Below are 17,184 nucleotides of genomic sequence, written 5' to 3'. Positions count from 1 at the left end.
CGTCAATGAGTCCTTAGTCCGTTTGGCTCAGTAGCGGAACGGTGAATTGCAATCTAACTCGAACACTAATAAACATAAAATACTCAGTGAAAACTGATCATCATTTAAACGTCATACCACATTTGCAGGATTTTTGTCTTAAAGATAAAAATGTTATTGAACAAACTGTCATAAAAATATTGCCACAGATCACTGTTTGTTAGGACGGAGGAGTGCAGAGAAAGGCACTGCCAGGTGTGAAGAAAGCATGGAGACAGCAGAGCACAGGTTAATGAATCAAAACCTTTGTCGGCACTTGTTTTTGTGCTTCTTGAACACCTAGCTGTTCCTTTCTCTGCACTCCACCCTCGTAACAAACAGTTAGTAGAATAACAACAACAAATGAACGCGGGTTCGACTACCAAGGACTGTAATCTTTTCAGGGTAAAATACGGAACTCTGAATAGTTAGTTAACAATTGTATGCTAGGCTGGCAGCATCTCATTATCCCGGCTTTTCAGCTTGAAGAAGGCCAGGAGAACAAGGTGATTCTGATTTAAGACGTTCACCGAGAGTTATCCTGGTGCTGACGAACCAAGAGAAGATAACCGAGGAGAATCTGAGATTCGAACCCGCGATACTGTTTTATTATCATTACTGTACTCACTGTCTCGTTTAGTATTTCGCTTCTGAATGGGTGACTTCGAGTGCTTAGATGCCTGACTCTGGGAGTGTTGGTTCTAATTAAGACTGTGCGTTGGCAAATATATTGGCATTATATTGCGATTCCGGCACTCGCCGCATTGCGATGCATATTGCGATACGTATTGCGATATACTGGGAAGTTAAGTGTTTGACATTGAGTACAACTACTTGTACAAGTCGATCCTGTTTTCTAGATTGGTCCCTAAACATATACCTTATAGTTCTGTAACAGCAATGTCAAAATTACGTTGCATGGTCAGGCATTCTATTTGTTTTTTATACAATTCATAGTATTACAGTATGCCGTTTTGTCATTGAATAACGAAGGGAAACTTTGTTGTGAATGAAATTTTATCCAAAACATAAAGAAAATCATAAACAAACTTCATATGTTCTTTATACCGGTTCTCAGAAATAATATTGCAATACGTATCGTTTGAAAACCGCATTGCGTTATACCGGTATACCGCGGTATAAGTACTAATGGAACTGAACTCAAAACAAAACGTAGATTTTGTGAAATGTTACCACTTTCTTAGAGGCCTTGTGCATCTATTGATCATCCATGTCAGCAGCAGCCGTGATGAACTGACAAGTGGATACAGTGACCTCCTGATTTTCATTGTCGCTATCAGGTCGTCCCCGTGCCGACGTTCCGATTTACAGGAAGAACGTGATGTTTACATACAACGCCCACGATACCGGCACGTAACACCGTACGTCCTAGAATGTCTACAGGAATAAATCTAATTGCACAGAAGGTCTTTTAATTTGGCTAATGATTCCACCAAGTGAATATTTGACCAGTAATGAAGGTCATTATTCCCGGTCCGTCTGATGACCTTCCCGCTGACCAGTGCATGGTAAAGGTTAACCGTGTCAAAGGAGATATGAAACGTCAAACGTTAGTCATTAACGGTGTCATCGTTAGTATGCTGTTTCTGTTGTGCAATAGTTGGTTTCTCCCTTGGATTATGGCGGTCCTGCGAATATTTTTCGGATTATATACAACTGGGTGCTCTGAAGAAGGCAAAAAAGTCAGCTGGTCATTTCGGACCGGCAGATGTGAGTGAGTGAGTGAAAGTGGGTTCGAATCTCAAGGAAAGTATCATACCCATACTCGTAGGTATCTCTAACCACCGTACGTCAATGCACTACGTGTATGAGCTAGGGAAGGTTGAAATGGGGGTTCAACGTCTGCAACTACCATTTCGCTCAGACGACGACGTGCATGCGTGTGTGTATGTGCAGATGCTTGTGAGTGAGGTTAGTTCTACGCCGCACTCAGCAATATTCCAGTTATATGGCGGCGGTCTGGAATTAATCGTGTCTGTACCAGACAATCCAGTGATCAACAACATGAGCATCGATCTGCGCAGCTGGGAAGCGATGACATGTGTCAACCAAGTCAGCTAGTGACCACCGGATGCCCTTAGTCGCCTCTTACGACAAACATGGGTTGCTCAAGATCTATTCTACCCCGGAATCTTCAAGGGTCGGGACCGGCAAAAGTTGAAACAAGCATAACGGCATAGTCTGGGTCATTATTATTATAAGACTCAGCCTCGTTACATTACAGGTGGTACCCGTCTGTGAATAATTTTGTTAGACCACGTAACCAATTGACCGATATCATGAGCATAGATTTACGACATTCAAATACATGGGTGAATCAAAATTCCATGTTTTGGAATACAACTCCCTGGTTGTATTCGTACAATAATCCACGTCTTCACAGTCGCACCGATAACAGCTCATACGGCGATGCCACGAGTTTCAATGACCGGGCTGTACCGCCTCCGTGGTGTAGTGGTTAGAGCATACGCCCAGCGAGTGAAAGGATTCGGGTTCGATCCCTGGCAGGGTCATACCAAGAGACGTTAAAATATGGTATTTGTTGGTCCCTGGCGGGCGCTCGGCAGTAATGGGTACAACAAGGACTGTTCGGCTCGGAATCAGTATAATGTGTCTGAGTGGGTTATTCATGTTCACCTGCAGCATGGTATCTCAGTGAGTTAGCACTATGAAAACAACATGGGTCTGGGCTAGTCACATTGTACAAGGATATTATTCCAGTTTAATCGTTATTTCTGCATGTAGTCAGCGATAGTCTATATTTAACAGGGCGTCCTGCAAATAATCTATTCTAAAACAGAAAGATTCGCTACTCGTGTTATTAGCAAACCTATGAGGGTAAGACCCGTGGAGGTCCCGAGATAGAATAGGCCTTCACCAACCCATGCTTGCCATAAAAGACGGATATGCTTGTATTAAGAGGCGACTAACGGGATCGGAGTGTCAGTCTCGCTGTATTGGTTGACACGTCATCGGTTCCCAGTTGCGCAGATTGATGATGATGCTGTTGATCACTAGCTTGTCTGGTTTAGGCTCGATTATTTCCAGACCGACGCCATATAACTGGAATATTGCTGAGTGTGGCGAAAAACTAAACTTACTCACTCACTCACCTGTAATTATCACTAATAACATAATAATAAACTCACTCACAAGCATCTGCACATATACACACGCATGCACGTCGTCATCTGGTTGAAATAGTCTCAAGGACGACGTTGAACCCCATTTCAACCATCTCAAGGTCATACACGTGGTGAAGGTATATATTGCACGTAACGTATTGACATACGGAGGGTAGAGATAACTGGGAGCATGGGAATGCTGCTTTTATTGAGATTCGAACCCACTTTCACCGGCTTCTGACACGCCAAAGGGATGTAACTCTACAAAAGGATTTAAGGCATATCACAAGCTGGGCATGACTTCCTGACGATTATGACGATCATTGACAACTGGAGATTTGTTTCGGTCCAGAATTCTTACATTGTCGGTACTGTGGGTTATAAATGTCCCCGTTCTTTGGGACTGTCGTACACATCGACGTACTGGACATGGACGACTGGACATCACTGGACACAAATGAATACATTACAGCCTGAAAGTACGTGACTGAAGTATTAATCAGAGCTGCGTCGAAACCGGACGCACAACCACTCTCACAAAAGGAATTTGAAGAAGAAAACTGCAAGGTTAGAATAGTTTACTCTGATTGACGGTCAGTGTTTTCAGTTAGAAAAGCTACGAGTTACAAAAGATACAAAATCTCCCCGTTCGTGTACAGTGTTACTGCGATGTAGTATGTTTTGTTGAGCGTACAGAACTGACAGCGCTTCCAGTCTCTATGTGATAATGTCAGATTGTAGTGCCATCCCGTCGTATTGTGGCTATTCTGCATCACGTTGATTACGCTGATTGCTTTGTGCTTTGATGTTTTCAAACGATTCTAAAAAACACTTCAGACAAATCACATTTCAGTTTTGTAATCCAGTGTGTGGTTTTCCCAAATTGGTGGGAAGTCTCAAAGGGTGATGTAATCATCTTTTCCGTGACGAAAAACACAAATGCTCAATCTCGCCTACCACTTACATGAAACAAGATATTTTCTTAGTCTATCATTGACTTAGAGAATTTGCAGGACCAGTTCTTTGAAAATATGTACATGTACAAAGTGTCAGTGAGGCCCCTTGGAGCAGGTCTCTTAAGTTGATTCTCTGAGGGGACTCAGTGCTGCCTACGATTTGAATTGTTAGATCCATACAAGTACGCACAGACCAAGGACAGATCTGTTATAACTTTAAGGGGACGTGGGGTACCTCTGTGGTAGGGCGTACATGCAATACATTGAGTGAGTGAGTGAGTGAGTGAGTGAGTGAGTACGGCGCTTTTACCAACATTCCAGCAATATCAGCGGGGGACCTGTGAATGACGCCATAGACAATCCAACGCAAAGACTACAACAATGACGAGTGGGTATTGGGTGCCTACAATGGATGCTCGAACACTGTTGAACAAACGCGACTCTGAAGCGACCGAGTGACCGTTTCTGGTCGAACCTTGGAATCATGCACCAGTGTTTGTAGTAGCATCCACGACAAGCGTAGTCCAAACTTGGCTGGATGTCGTTTAGAAATATGTACGTTGTTTGTATCATTACAGAGTAAATGACAACAACGTGCTTTCACATAATAAATTCCATATTTAGAATTGCGCTGAGTAATGTAGATATCTGGTAGATTTAATAGTTGTGTCCAGTCCAGGTTTCGAATCTGCACAGAAAATCTCTAAAACACAAAGTCAATTGGTAAACATAGGTGCAATATACACGCACTTACATGTTTTGAACAAATTTGCAAATTTGCAAAATTTTAAATATATCTATCCATGGCTGTGCATAAAATATCATACGATGACATGTGTCAACCAAGTGAGGCCATCCGATTCCGTTAGTCGCCTCTTACGACAAGCATAGGTTGCTGAAGATTAATATTAATTAACCCTGATTTTCACAGTAAGTAAACGGTGACGAACGAACATGAAAACCAGAATACGAGTATCTCTAGCTATGGCCATCTGTACAGTGTATGATCTTATGCATCACACAGAACCAAGCGTTTCAACGGAAAGGGCAAATGAACATCATCTATCAAAAAAGCATGTATTGTAAGAACCTCCACGGTGATATGTCTGTCAAGACTTTCAAATACGTTTAGTCCAATGGTGTAGAAGGGATTACCAGTGGGACTATAGTGAAACACCTTATCCCCGCGAGGCTGCTTAAACTCCATGCTTCTACTAGATGTGATACCGCAATGGATCACTATGCAAAAACGATGACGGGGAATCACATTTCTGTGGCACATATATACACGTTACACACTACGAGTTTTATGTTCGATTTTTTTTAAAAAAAAATTAAGATTTTTTTTGTATTAAGTCAGCAATATCTCTGACACATCTCTTTCGGAAGTTACATTTCAGTGTACCATCTGGACATGAGTCAAGGGGTAAAATGTTGTGATCATCATAAAGGAACTTTTTGTCTCGATGCTATCCCGCACTTCCTGAAACTACCCTTATCTCACACTTACACACAACATCTGTGTTGCAACTCCTTCGGTTCGAAAGTTACATTTCAGACGACCTGTGAGGGTTAAATAGTGGTCTTCAGTAACCCATGCATGTCTTAAGAAGCGACTAACGGGATCAGGTGGTCATACGACATATCGGCGCGTACAAAATTCTTTCCGATAATTTTCTTGCATCTGTGGATGGTCAGGGCTTCCACGGTCAAGTCACACACTACTGACTGAAAACTGTAAACCTGAAATTTTCATGTCATACTCCAGTTACCTAACATGGGGAATAACTGAACGAAGAGGTTTGCTTTGAATGAAATACATGTGGTGATATATTCTCAAACATCCATTAATATTGTATCAGCACTGATTCAGTCCCATATATCTCCCAGTTTCGTACATTTCGTACATTGAAAGTACAATTGAACTACTTTTTTACGAGTATAAAATCACATGAATCGTGTATCGCACCATGCAAAGCATCCCTACAGATTAATTTGAAAATGCAGCAGAGAGGGTTCGGGTGACCATGGAACAATCGGGCTGGTAAGAGTCTTCATCAGCTCAGGGCCCTTGCCCCATCAACATACAGCCTAGACAACATGGGACTTCTCCCATGAACCACGGCCTAGTCGAACCCAACAAGAAAGTAAAGGCTGGCAGCTTTCTGCATTACCCAGAGTGTCGGGAAGGCTGTGCTGCCAGTGGAGAATCAGTACACTCGCAGGACCAAACGAAGGGCACCGAGGACAACACTGTACATTTCAAAGGCGAGGCCCGCATATTTAGCATGCTTTTCCTGAATCTTGCCAGTCAGGCTGATGTCAAATGGGACAGAAACAATTACATAAATTCATTCAAACGTAAAAAAGGAGAAGATCAGGTTGTTGGTTGGAATTCTATGAGGCTGTATCTGGGCCTATTCGAAAGGAGTTTAAAACTGTCATTTTCCATAACGCCCTGGACGTATTCAGGGTCGTACGGTGGATTGACCATGGTGTCATAGCCACAGGCATGTCGAGAGCGGTAGTGGAAGCAACGAGTCACGTGCTCATGTCTTCTACGATATACTTTTTGTGTCAAAGAATGACATCCACTGACATCTCGGTTATCAGTATCATCGGGTGAAAGGGAGACGGGCACCAAATCGGGATCCAATTGATCCAGAAAATTGGATATACGGATTCCATTTTTTAACCCGAAAAGTAGTGTCCCCTATTGAAGGTATTCCCGAAAATACCTTTATCTCGAACTTATATATCAAATCTCTGACAAAACGCATCCGGAAGTAACGTTTCAATGTACCATTTAGTCTTTGGTCAAAGGTGTACATGAGAGATCAAAGAAAAATGTTTTGTCTCAAACGACCACTCTCTAGATGTTTCTGATTCCACTGAAACTACTTTTATCTCGAATTTAAATAGAGGTAGTATCGAACCAGAAATGTTCCTACTACAACCATATCTAATTCGAAGCATTCAATCGTTACACACACACACACACACACACACACACACACACACACATGTACACACACACACGCACGCGCGCACACACACACACGCGCGTGTCTGTGTGTATACATGTGTATGTGTGTAACGCTGAATTTAAAGTTTCAGATATTTACGAAATATTTTCTTTTTTGAGGCTTATACAGTTAACCTTTTCTTTACGCCTGTGGCGATGATCTTCCTGATTGTGTTGAGCGTGAGAATGTAATTGCAATACTTTACCGTTTTTGCATTAACTTTCAAGAGTTCCAGAACACGGGACAGTTCCTCTTTTGTTCTATTGTCTTCAACCGACGAGTAACTAATTAAGTGAATTATAATAGATTCCGAATGTCTTTGAGGCGATAAGCATCCTCTCTTGTCCGCACAAAGCGATTTAGAACCTTATGCTCCGCGCTGTATTGCAAATCATATTCAACGACGGGACATCTGAGAACACCGACCTTAAACGCCTAACATTGTACGTCCTTTGTGACCTTAAAATGAAAGATTACGTCCCTTCTCGATTCTCCGTAAACTCAGACGGTTGCGGAAACTCCGCATCTCTCAAGTACGTCCTTCCAACAAATTGATCAAAGGACGCTGCCAATTAACGCCCATCTACCTGACAGGTGATCAGCGTCCGATTGCCTCGCCAACTCTCGTAATTCCAAAGAAATCCCACTTGTTCTAATTACTGATCATGTTACAGAGACTCAGATCTACTTTAATTCCTCATATCGACGACAATTAAGGATGGTGAAGCGAACAGGATGGTGGTATACGATGGTGCGGAGGAGATTGAAATGTCACCGTTGCTGCAATCGGTGCTCCGCGGAAAGAAGATATACAGACTTGCTTTGGGAACATTTTGCAATGAAAAGAAATATAGTTAGTTTATAAAAACCTACGTGGGATTTTAAGTTAATTCGGATCCACACCCACCCACCACACACACATTTCGTAAGTATGTAATGTTGTCTTCATTTTAGGCAATGGATATTTTTAGCGATGTTCGTTTAAATTCGAAGCGCAATTATATTTTTTATGCACACCGATTTTTCGTAGTTCTCAAACATGAAATCAGCTCATGCTATATTACAGAATCTGTATCTGATTTGTGCTTAAAGAACCAAGCATGTATGTACCAGCCTGTTCACAAGGAGCTCACTGTGGTTTAATGTGGCCATGAAAGCGATTCGCACGTAGGTAGCACCCTTCGAATTTGTCGGAGGTTCCCATATGTTAATGGTTCAATTGCAACATTAAAATATGGATTTATGTTTCATCTTTGCTTATCAAATGGCCTAGTTTGGGCCATCTGTGAGGGGGAAAACAGAGATAATCAAAAGGTAAAATAAAAACATTTGCACGTATTTCAAAAATGAGATATACTAGGCACATAAAGAAACTGTGCATCGTCAAAATATTATCCCAGTTGACAAGTACGATAACAATGTCAAAGGTACATATAAATTTTAATGGAGGGATCATGAGACCAGAACAAGTCGGGAGAATTTCAGCTGAAAAGTCAATTAGGATGTCATTGACGTCTTGAGTCCCCAAGCGGAACAAGGGTCAAACGACCATGTCACAATCAGGGGAGAGATCCGATGAATTTGCAGGCCAAGTCAACGTTGTGGTGTTGCAAGAAATCCATAGCAACCCTTGCCGGGCGGGCATTGTCCTGTTGGAACGTTAACCCAGAGCCATGACTTTGCAGAAAAGGAATTGCAACAGGTCGAAGAATCTGATTCCTGTATCCCACACCAGTAAAGTTGCCCTGAACAATCACCAAAGGAGTTCTTTGGCGTGCTATTATTCCACCCCAAGTCATCACGCAATCACCACCACCAGAGCAATTCCTCTCCAAGGCACAAGCCTGTGAACGACGCTCCCACACGTCTGTAGGTACCTTGACGTCCATCACTACGGGAAGTGTTAAACCTGGACTCATCTGTAAAAACAACATTTCTCGGCCAGCTTGTCGATGACTTTGTGTCAGGATAGGTATATGGTAGGACGTCGTGGTCTGATCCCGTGATGACGTAAACGTTGTCGTTGTGTTCGGGTGAATACGGCGAAGTCCTGGGATGGTCCGGGCAGTCATCACTGCAGTCTGAAACCTGTGGCGAAGATGGGTCACCCATATCCATCTGTCCTGCCTTGGCGTTGTTACACGTGAGACGTCCAGAACGTGGCCGATCGATGACGTCATTTGTGCTCTGGTAGCGTCTCACCAGAGCAGAAATGGTGTCCTGGTGGCAGTGGAAATATGCAGCCACTTGTCTTGGCCTCATGGCCTCATGGCCTCATGACGCTGTGGAGACGTTAACCTTGACATGCTATGCGTTTCAATAGCCGTTTGTTTTTTTAAAGATCGCAAGGGCAGGGGTTGAGCTTTCCAAAGTGACAGTATTGTGTGGCATTCATTTTCTCTGTTTCTGTTACCCGAAAACGTCTCAAGGACAAAACCACTGACGTCACAGGACGTAGCACGTGCATGCATGTTGTATATATGTCATTATGTGTCTACACTAGTTGGATAAATTCAGATTTTAAGTTTTGGTATGCACAGTTAATTTATATGCCTAGTATAGAAGACATATTCATAGACACACATGCTCCTCTTTCAGAAATTACAAAAATGCCCAACACTAGTTTTATGACACCACGCTGGCTGCGTTTGGGCTTTTTACTTTCTTGGTTGACAACATCTATATTCAACATCCACTTTGTTGTTCTTGTAAATTAGGAGCTAACCCACGTAACCAAAAACATAATATGTTGCCCATATTGTGGTTTAAACGTTCAAGCATGTATTACCTGCAATGTAATCAGGCAAGATTAGGAATTCAGTATCAGCACTTTCTAGCAGACGATCTAACTTGACATTACTTATAGCCATTCTGAGTCATTTCCAGAACATGGGACGGGTTCTTTCGTGATCATCCCATACCAGAATGAGACGAAAATGGCGAAAGGCGTCCAGATAACTGCATTTCTTCCCTACATTGGATCACTGTTTCTGAGTTTAGGACATCTGACTGTATCTCGTCACGAAATAACACGGTTATCTTCGGCCAGACCCCATTAACTCACCATAGAGTCGCTACGAGTGACCCTCCGTAGTCAGTACTCCAAACAGCCACGACCCTGGAAGGTCATGGGGTAGAATAGGCCTTCGGCAACCCATGCTTGCCTTAAAAGGCGACTGTGCTTGTCGTAAGAGGCGACTAACGGGATCGGGTGGTTAGACTCGTTGACTTAGTTGACACATGTCATCGGTTCCCAACTGCTCATCTTGTTTATCACGACTCGATTATTTACAGACCGCTGCTATATAGCTGGAACATTGCTGAGTGCGGCGTAAAACTCAACTCACTCACTCCCCAAACAACCAAAGTGAGTATGGTTTTAAGCCTCTTTTAGCAATATCACAGCAATATCACGACAGGGAACGTCAGAAATGGGCTTCACACATTGTACGCATGTGGGGTATAGAACCCGCTTGATGAGCAAACACTTTAACCATTAGGCTACCCCATGCCCCCAAGCAGCAAGGAGAGTATCAGGGTACCAATTAACAGTACCAGCAGAGAAACTGTACACCATGGCAATGGGGATAGCGGCAATAACATGTAGCAGAGCAGTGGTATTTCGTTGTTATTATTGAAATTTAGAACCAGTAACAATTACTATGGGACGAGAGAACGCGTCAAAGAAACAAAGTAAATACTAGTAATTATCTGTAAAATTATTACCCTGCAAGAACATCTCGAAACATTGTTGATATATCCTACATTTGTCATGTCTTGTCAGAAACATATGTTAATATGTTGTTTTATACCAACTTGAATTTAAATTTGTATTTGTACATATGTTTACAACATATGCTCTTGTACCACCAAGGTGGTTTATGACACAAAGGAACTGAACTGAGGTAACACTCTGATGGAACAAATTGGAAATCTTAAAGAAGCCTCAGTGGTTACCAGACATGTATCTGAGCTGATCAGTACGAGCAGACTGTGGAGCCAGCAATTACTGTATACAGTTAACAGCACAGCGGGCAGACATGAGTCTAGCAGCCTACAACGGGCTCATTTCCCCTTCTTAACCAATAAAAATGTAATTTCGTTTTCTGCGGCAATATCGAACGCCGACGTGACAGACACAACGTGACATAAGTGCACCTAACGGTCGACTATTCCAGTTGATGTAACACGCGTATGTGTGTGCCTCATGTAACACGCGTATGTGTGTGCCTCATGTAACCGCGCTTATGACTGGAGTGAATGTGTTACTGATGATTGCACACAGATCTGTTACGTTCACAACCTTGACAACAGTGAAACTACTACTACTACTACTACTACTACTACTACTACTACTACTACTACTACTACTACTACTACTACTACTACTACTACTACTACTACTACTACTACTGCTTCTGCTGCTACTACTACCACCACTACCACTACTACTACCACTAGAAATACTACTACTGGTGCTTCTGCTGCTGCTAAAACTACCACTACCACTCCTACTACAAATACTACTACTGGTGCTTCTATTGCTGCTACTACTACCACCGCTACTACTACTGCTAGTACTACTACCGCTACTACCACTATCACTATCATAGCTACTAATAATAATAATAATAATAATAATTTTGCTGCAGTTACTGCTACTGGTACTACTACTACCATTGATGCTGCCACTACTATAACCATTACTACCACCACTTGACCACTACCACTACAACTTAGGCACACCATTAATAGCAACTATCGATGGCTTGGCTCACATTGCTGGCTTGTCATCGGTTCCCAAAGGCGTAGATCGATGCTCATGATATTGATCACTGGATTGTCAGGTTCAGACTCAGAAATTACCCCAAACAATCAACATGCATAGTTCGATATATCTATGATGCATATCGTTACTAAGGAGGGATTAATACGTCACTAAGTCGTTAGCACTGGGGGACATGTATAGATTCATCCGAATTCACTAGCTTTAGGGTATCTTGAAGGTTAAGATATATATTCGCCCGTGCATGCTCAAAACCGGCCCTGTTCTGCTCAATCTGCTAATCCACTGACAGTGTCTCTGAGGACCTATTGTACATAAGGCAGTAAAATATAACTCATTCACCCATCAGCGAATTTTTTTTGTTAAAGAAGACAAATGGATAAAGTACATTTACGTGTATTCAAGAAACTCATTTTAGGTACAAAGTATGTAAATATACGTTGGTTCTGAAGTCTTTAAAAAACGTCTCTAATACATCAAGCGTTCCCGGATGCCGCCACACGCGCATCGACGTTGACGCCAGTGGTAGCGTGCGCCACAGACATCAGTAGCGCTTGACAGGGCTCTTTAGAAAGGTTCAAGTTTCTTTCTGTTTTTCGACTCAAATTTTCACTGACTTGAAAAAAATCAAAATAGTTGCATTACAGGAAGATTGGTTACATTTGAAAACTTACACTTGTGGCTACGGCAGTGACGTCCATCAAGACCTCGTAACAGGATTACGTTGCAGCAGGGCACTCAGTGGAAGATAATTGCCACATTCTTTTTCTTTGTGGCAGACTTTGTATCTTCTCATGTTTTCTTTATACGCAATAACACGACTTCTCGAAAGTCATGCAAGGGTGACGTTGCACGTCTAACAGGAGAAAGGATTTTAAGCCGTTTCATGTTAAGGTAGCGTCGATTTTAGCTGTCGTTTCCTGATGGGATTCTCCACGTCCTGCAACCTCCACCCGTCACTTCTGTGGGTGCGAAAAGTAGTATTTATAGGAAATAAAAACGGTGACGCTAATTTGGAGTAAGTACGAAACAGAATGGCGTGATAAGAGTTAATTTCATGGATTTCTTGAGAATATTGGCACATACGGGACGAAGTGAGTGAGTTTAGTTTTACTCTGCTTTAAGCAATAGTTAAACAATATCACGGACACGAGAAAAGGATTTCACACATTGTGCTCATGTAGGGAATAGAACCCGGGTCCTTGGAGTGACAAGCAAACACTTTAACCACTAAGTTACCCCACCACCCCGGCGGGATGAAGACACACAAGACATAAAGACGACAATCACAGACACGAAAATCTACAAGCACAGATTTCCCTCCTCTCTCTCTCTTTCTCTCTCTCTCACTCTCTCTCTCTCACACAATCACACACACACAAACACACACGCGTGTGTGCGTTCACAAACGCTAAACTGAGAAAAACGAAGGATGGATGGATGGATGGATGGATACACTGATGGATGATCGATATACAGACAGACAAACATACATACAGACAGGAGGGTCATAAATGTTTGCTGAGCTGTCATACGATAACAAATGACAGTTCCGCAGTGTCAAACTGGCTAGACCAATGTATCGACTTTTGTGTTAGTGCTGCCGCTGGGATTGATTGTCTTTAGGATTATTGGTTATGTAGTCTCTATAATACAGTTACTACAGTAATGAGAGAGTGACAGCAATGTGTGTCATGGTAGCGGAATCCATCAGCATAGAATACGGATTAGGCTGATGTACCGTAAATCACGTGGCTGCTTGGTTGGTTGGCCGGTTTGTTGTCTAACGCCGCACTCAGCAATATTCCAGCAATAGGGAGACCGTCTGTATATGATCGAGTCTGGATCGGACAATCCAGTGATCAACCTGATGAGCATCGTTCTACACAAGTGGGATACAATGACATGTGTCAAGCAAGTCAACGAGATAGGCCATCCGATCCTGTTAGTCGCCTTACGACAAGCATTGGTTATTATAATAAAGAAAACCAATTCTAACCCTGATCTTCACGCTTGAAACACACGTGAGCACATTTCGCACTGTTCTTGCCATTACTTTGACAAAGGGTATATTCTTGCAGTCATTTTGTATAGCATGTATGAATGAATGCGGCTTCTCGACGCCTTCATTGCCCTTTGTTAAGGTGACACATATTGAGAAAAATGCTTTGTAAGTAACTCAGTCGGGTGAGTGATAGAGTTAGCTTAGTTTGACGCTACTTTTGACAGTTTTCTTGCACTATCACGGCGGGGAGCACCAGGATGGGGTTCACATATTGAACCCTTATCGGGAATCGAACATGGGTCTTCAATGTATGAGTAAAACAAGTATAACACAAGTATGAGTAAAGCGAGAATGGTGCCAATATCAGTAAAACAAGCATGAGACAAGTACGAATAAAACAAGTATGAAGTCTGCCGTTATCTCACTCAGAAAGCTCACACAGTGTGATACGACGGAAATCCCATGGAAGGGCATTATACCAAACTTACTAACTCGTCCATTATTTCAGGTTTAAGAAAAGAACCAATGTCCATAAGTCCTCAATGCGTCTATGGACATCCCTCGAAGCACTGCTCTCTCGTTGCTCTCGATAAATAACAGGCAATTTCACAACCACTTAGATGAACCGACAGATCCCGGAAGTTCTCTGTTTGACGTAGAAGCTATTTTTTCCCGTTTTTATCCGGATTGTTATTTTGACTCTTTGTTAAGTTGAGATCACGGAGGACACTTTGTCACTATCGAGAACAGGTGGCATTGAAGAAATGTTCAGGTCTGTGCGCAGCACTACTGGTTATTTCCTGCTTGTGGAGAAAAATAGTGAATATGTTCAACAGTGACTTAACACATGAGAAGCCCACAGCTCTACATATCGTACCGGTAAATCATGAGTGTTGATATCTGTGTGTGTTTACTCACCACTTTACACTCGTTCAAAGTGTCTCAACTGACGTATGTCTCATAAGAAAAAGTGGTATAAAAAGTGGTTATGGTGTCTCAGTGGGTAGCATGCTGGCTCTCGCGCCAAGGACCTGGGTTCGAATCCCGTTGAGACACCAAACATTTGTGACCTGGATCTCATAATATGTTGCGCCCCTGAGCAAGGCACTTCGTCCACACTGTACTCAGTCCACCCAGCTATTTAAAATGGCTGCAAGGGAAGCGGATGTACGGACCTATAAGGTCGCGCCTAGCGCTTACTAGCAGCTTGGAAAGTGCGATTCCGTTAGGGTACTGATGTAACGTCAGAGATCAGCATCGCTTTGGATTTTATGCGCCAAAATACCTATCATTATCACTACATGAATATGTTTTCAGAAAAACCGAAGGGCCAAGACTGTTCACGATATCTCGATCGGGAATTTGATGTGGTTGTGCTTGTCCATGTTGCAAAGAATGAACTAACATCTTGACACGCCCGTCGTGAATTCATTTGACCAGAGAAGGCGAAATATATCGTTCCTCACTGCTCAATGTATTCACTACAGATCTCTTAATTTTCCTACGATGTGTTTATGTTGTAGAATTAACAGCTCGAGCTGCACATTTGCAAAAATGGTTCTGTCTTCGATTCCATCATACATGTTTTATTTATTGTTTTTGAAATTTGCGACGAGAGGACAAATTTTATAGTATTAGAAGTGATATATTTCCGTTGAAGTAAAAATGTGTGAATAATGCAGTATATATATATGATTGAGTGAGTGTTCTAAAACACCGTAAGTAGTGACAGTTGTTTTATATTCAATAGTAATTGCTGTAAACTTTAATTTCAGCCGGGGGTGAACAACGTGATCATGAGACTATATTCATAAGCATGCATGCATACATGTGCTCATTTGTGTTTTCCACCGGAATACACGATCCGACACGAGCAAGATCATGCCGATGCAAACACGATTCAAACTCCATTTTGACGTTTTTAGCTACTAATGAATCGTGTCTTGTACTGTGCATCAGTTAGTAAGGCTACATACAAGGTATCGTATTACCAATATAGGTATATTTAGTCTATGTTTGAGATTTAAGAAATATAGTACTGAACGGAGGTCAATACAGCATGTTGTTTACCGTTCAACGTCTATTTTGACAAGTGTCTCGGGGTGATTTTAAAGCTGAATCAGTCATCATGACTTCGAATCGGGGATTTTCACATACGTGAGATCCTGTTATAGGGAAGGGAGGTAAATCTGCACTACGACCTTTGAGTGAGTGAAATTTGTCTTACCCCGCACTCAACAATATTCCAACTATATAGAAGCTGTCTGTAAATAATCGAGCCTGGACCAGACAATCCAGTGACCAACAACATGAGCATCGATCTACGCAACTAAGTCTGCGATGCCAACCACCCGGTCCCGCTAGTCACCAAACATGGGTTACTGAAGATCAATTCTTTGCGGATATATCTTTTGAGTTTGAGCCATATGAAACGTCCATGCATTTCCTCTATTGCTTGTAACAAAATCAGAACAGTATCAAGCGTGTGGTTTTGTTAATTCATTGCATGCATTCATCTTATCCATATACCCAAAAGAATTCCAACACGATTCTGGATTCTTATGTTTCAAGATATATTCTCCAGATCGCATATTTACATTTTACATTTCGTACAACACAGAATGGACGCATTGCAACTCTAAATCCAATGGGATTATCTCATCTTTGAAAATCAATAAACAAGTCATACGCATTCTTAATGACCTCACGATCGTGGTTTTAAATGTGTTTATTGAGGAATGGCGCATGGCAAAAAATCAGCCACTGACTTCAAATAGAATTGTTTAAATTTACTTTTTTTCGTGATTTATCGCAAACAGGTAATTTGTCATTTTACCGTTGGAACGAAAAGTTTCAATGCAATCTCAAAAACAAGCATCCTCATTATCGCTAAACGTGTTAACAAACACTTCCATTGATTCGATTCCGGTCTGTTAGCTGGAGCTGTTGCTAGCGAGCTCGTGTTTCGAGTTAGATCTCTGTAATTAGTTTAAACAGACATGAGGACGTCTGTCAATAACGCCGGCCGATATTTGTCAATATCCATTTTTATTGTATTTGTATAAAAGGAATAATTGCCAGTAAGAACCCGAAATTATTCCGACTGGGCGTATTGACCTATATGTAGCGTCTACGTCGGGACGTCAAACAACTCTCTGTGTTAATAAAAGTAGCAGTAACATCTATGGTAATAACAGCAGTTGCTGCAGCAATGACAAATAGAAAAGGATCTGAAACGATGCCGTTT

The sequence above is a fragment of the Haliotis asinina genome, chromosome 4 (genome assembly GCF_037392515.1).
Source record: "Haliotis asinina isolate JCU_RB_2024 chromosome 4, JCU_Hal_asi_v2, whole genome shotgun sequence".
NCBI lineage: Eukaryota > Metazoa > Mollusca > Gastropoda > Lepetellida > Haliotidae > Haliotis > Haliotis asinina.
The sequence above is the reverse complement of the archived record's forward strand: the minus strand, read 5'-3'. Positions refer to the sequence as shown.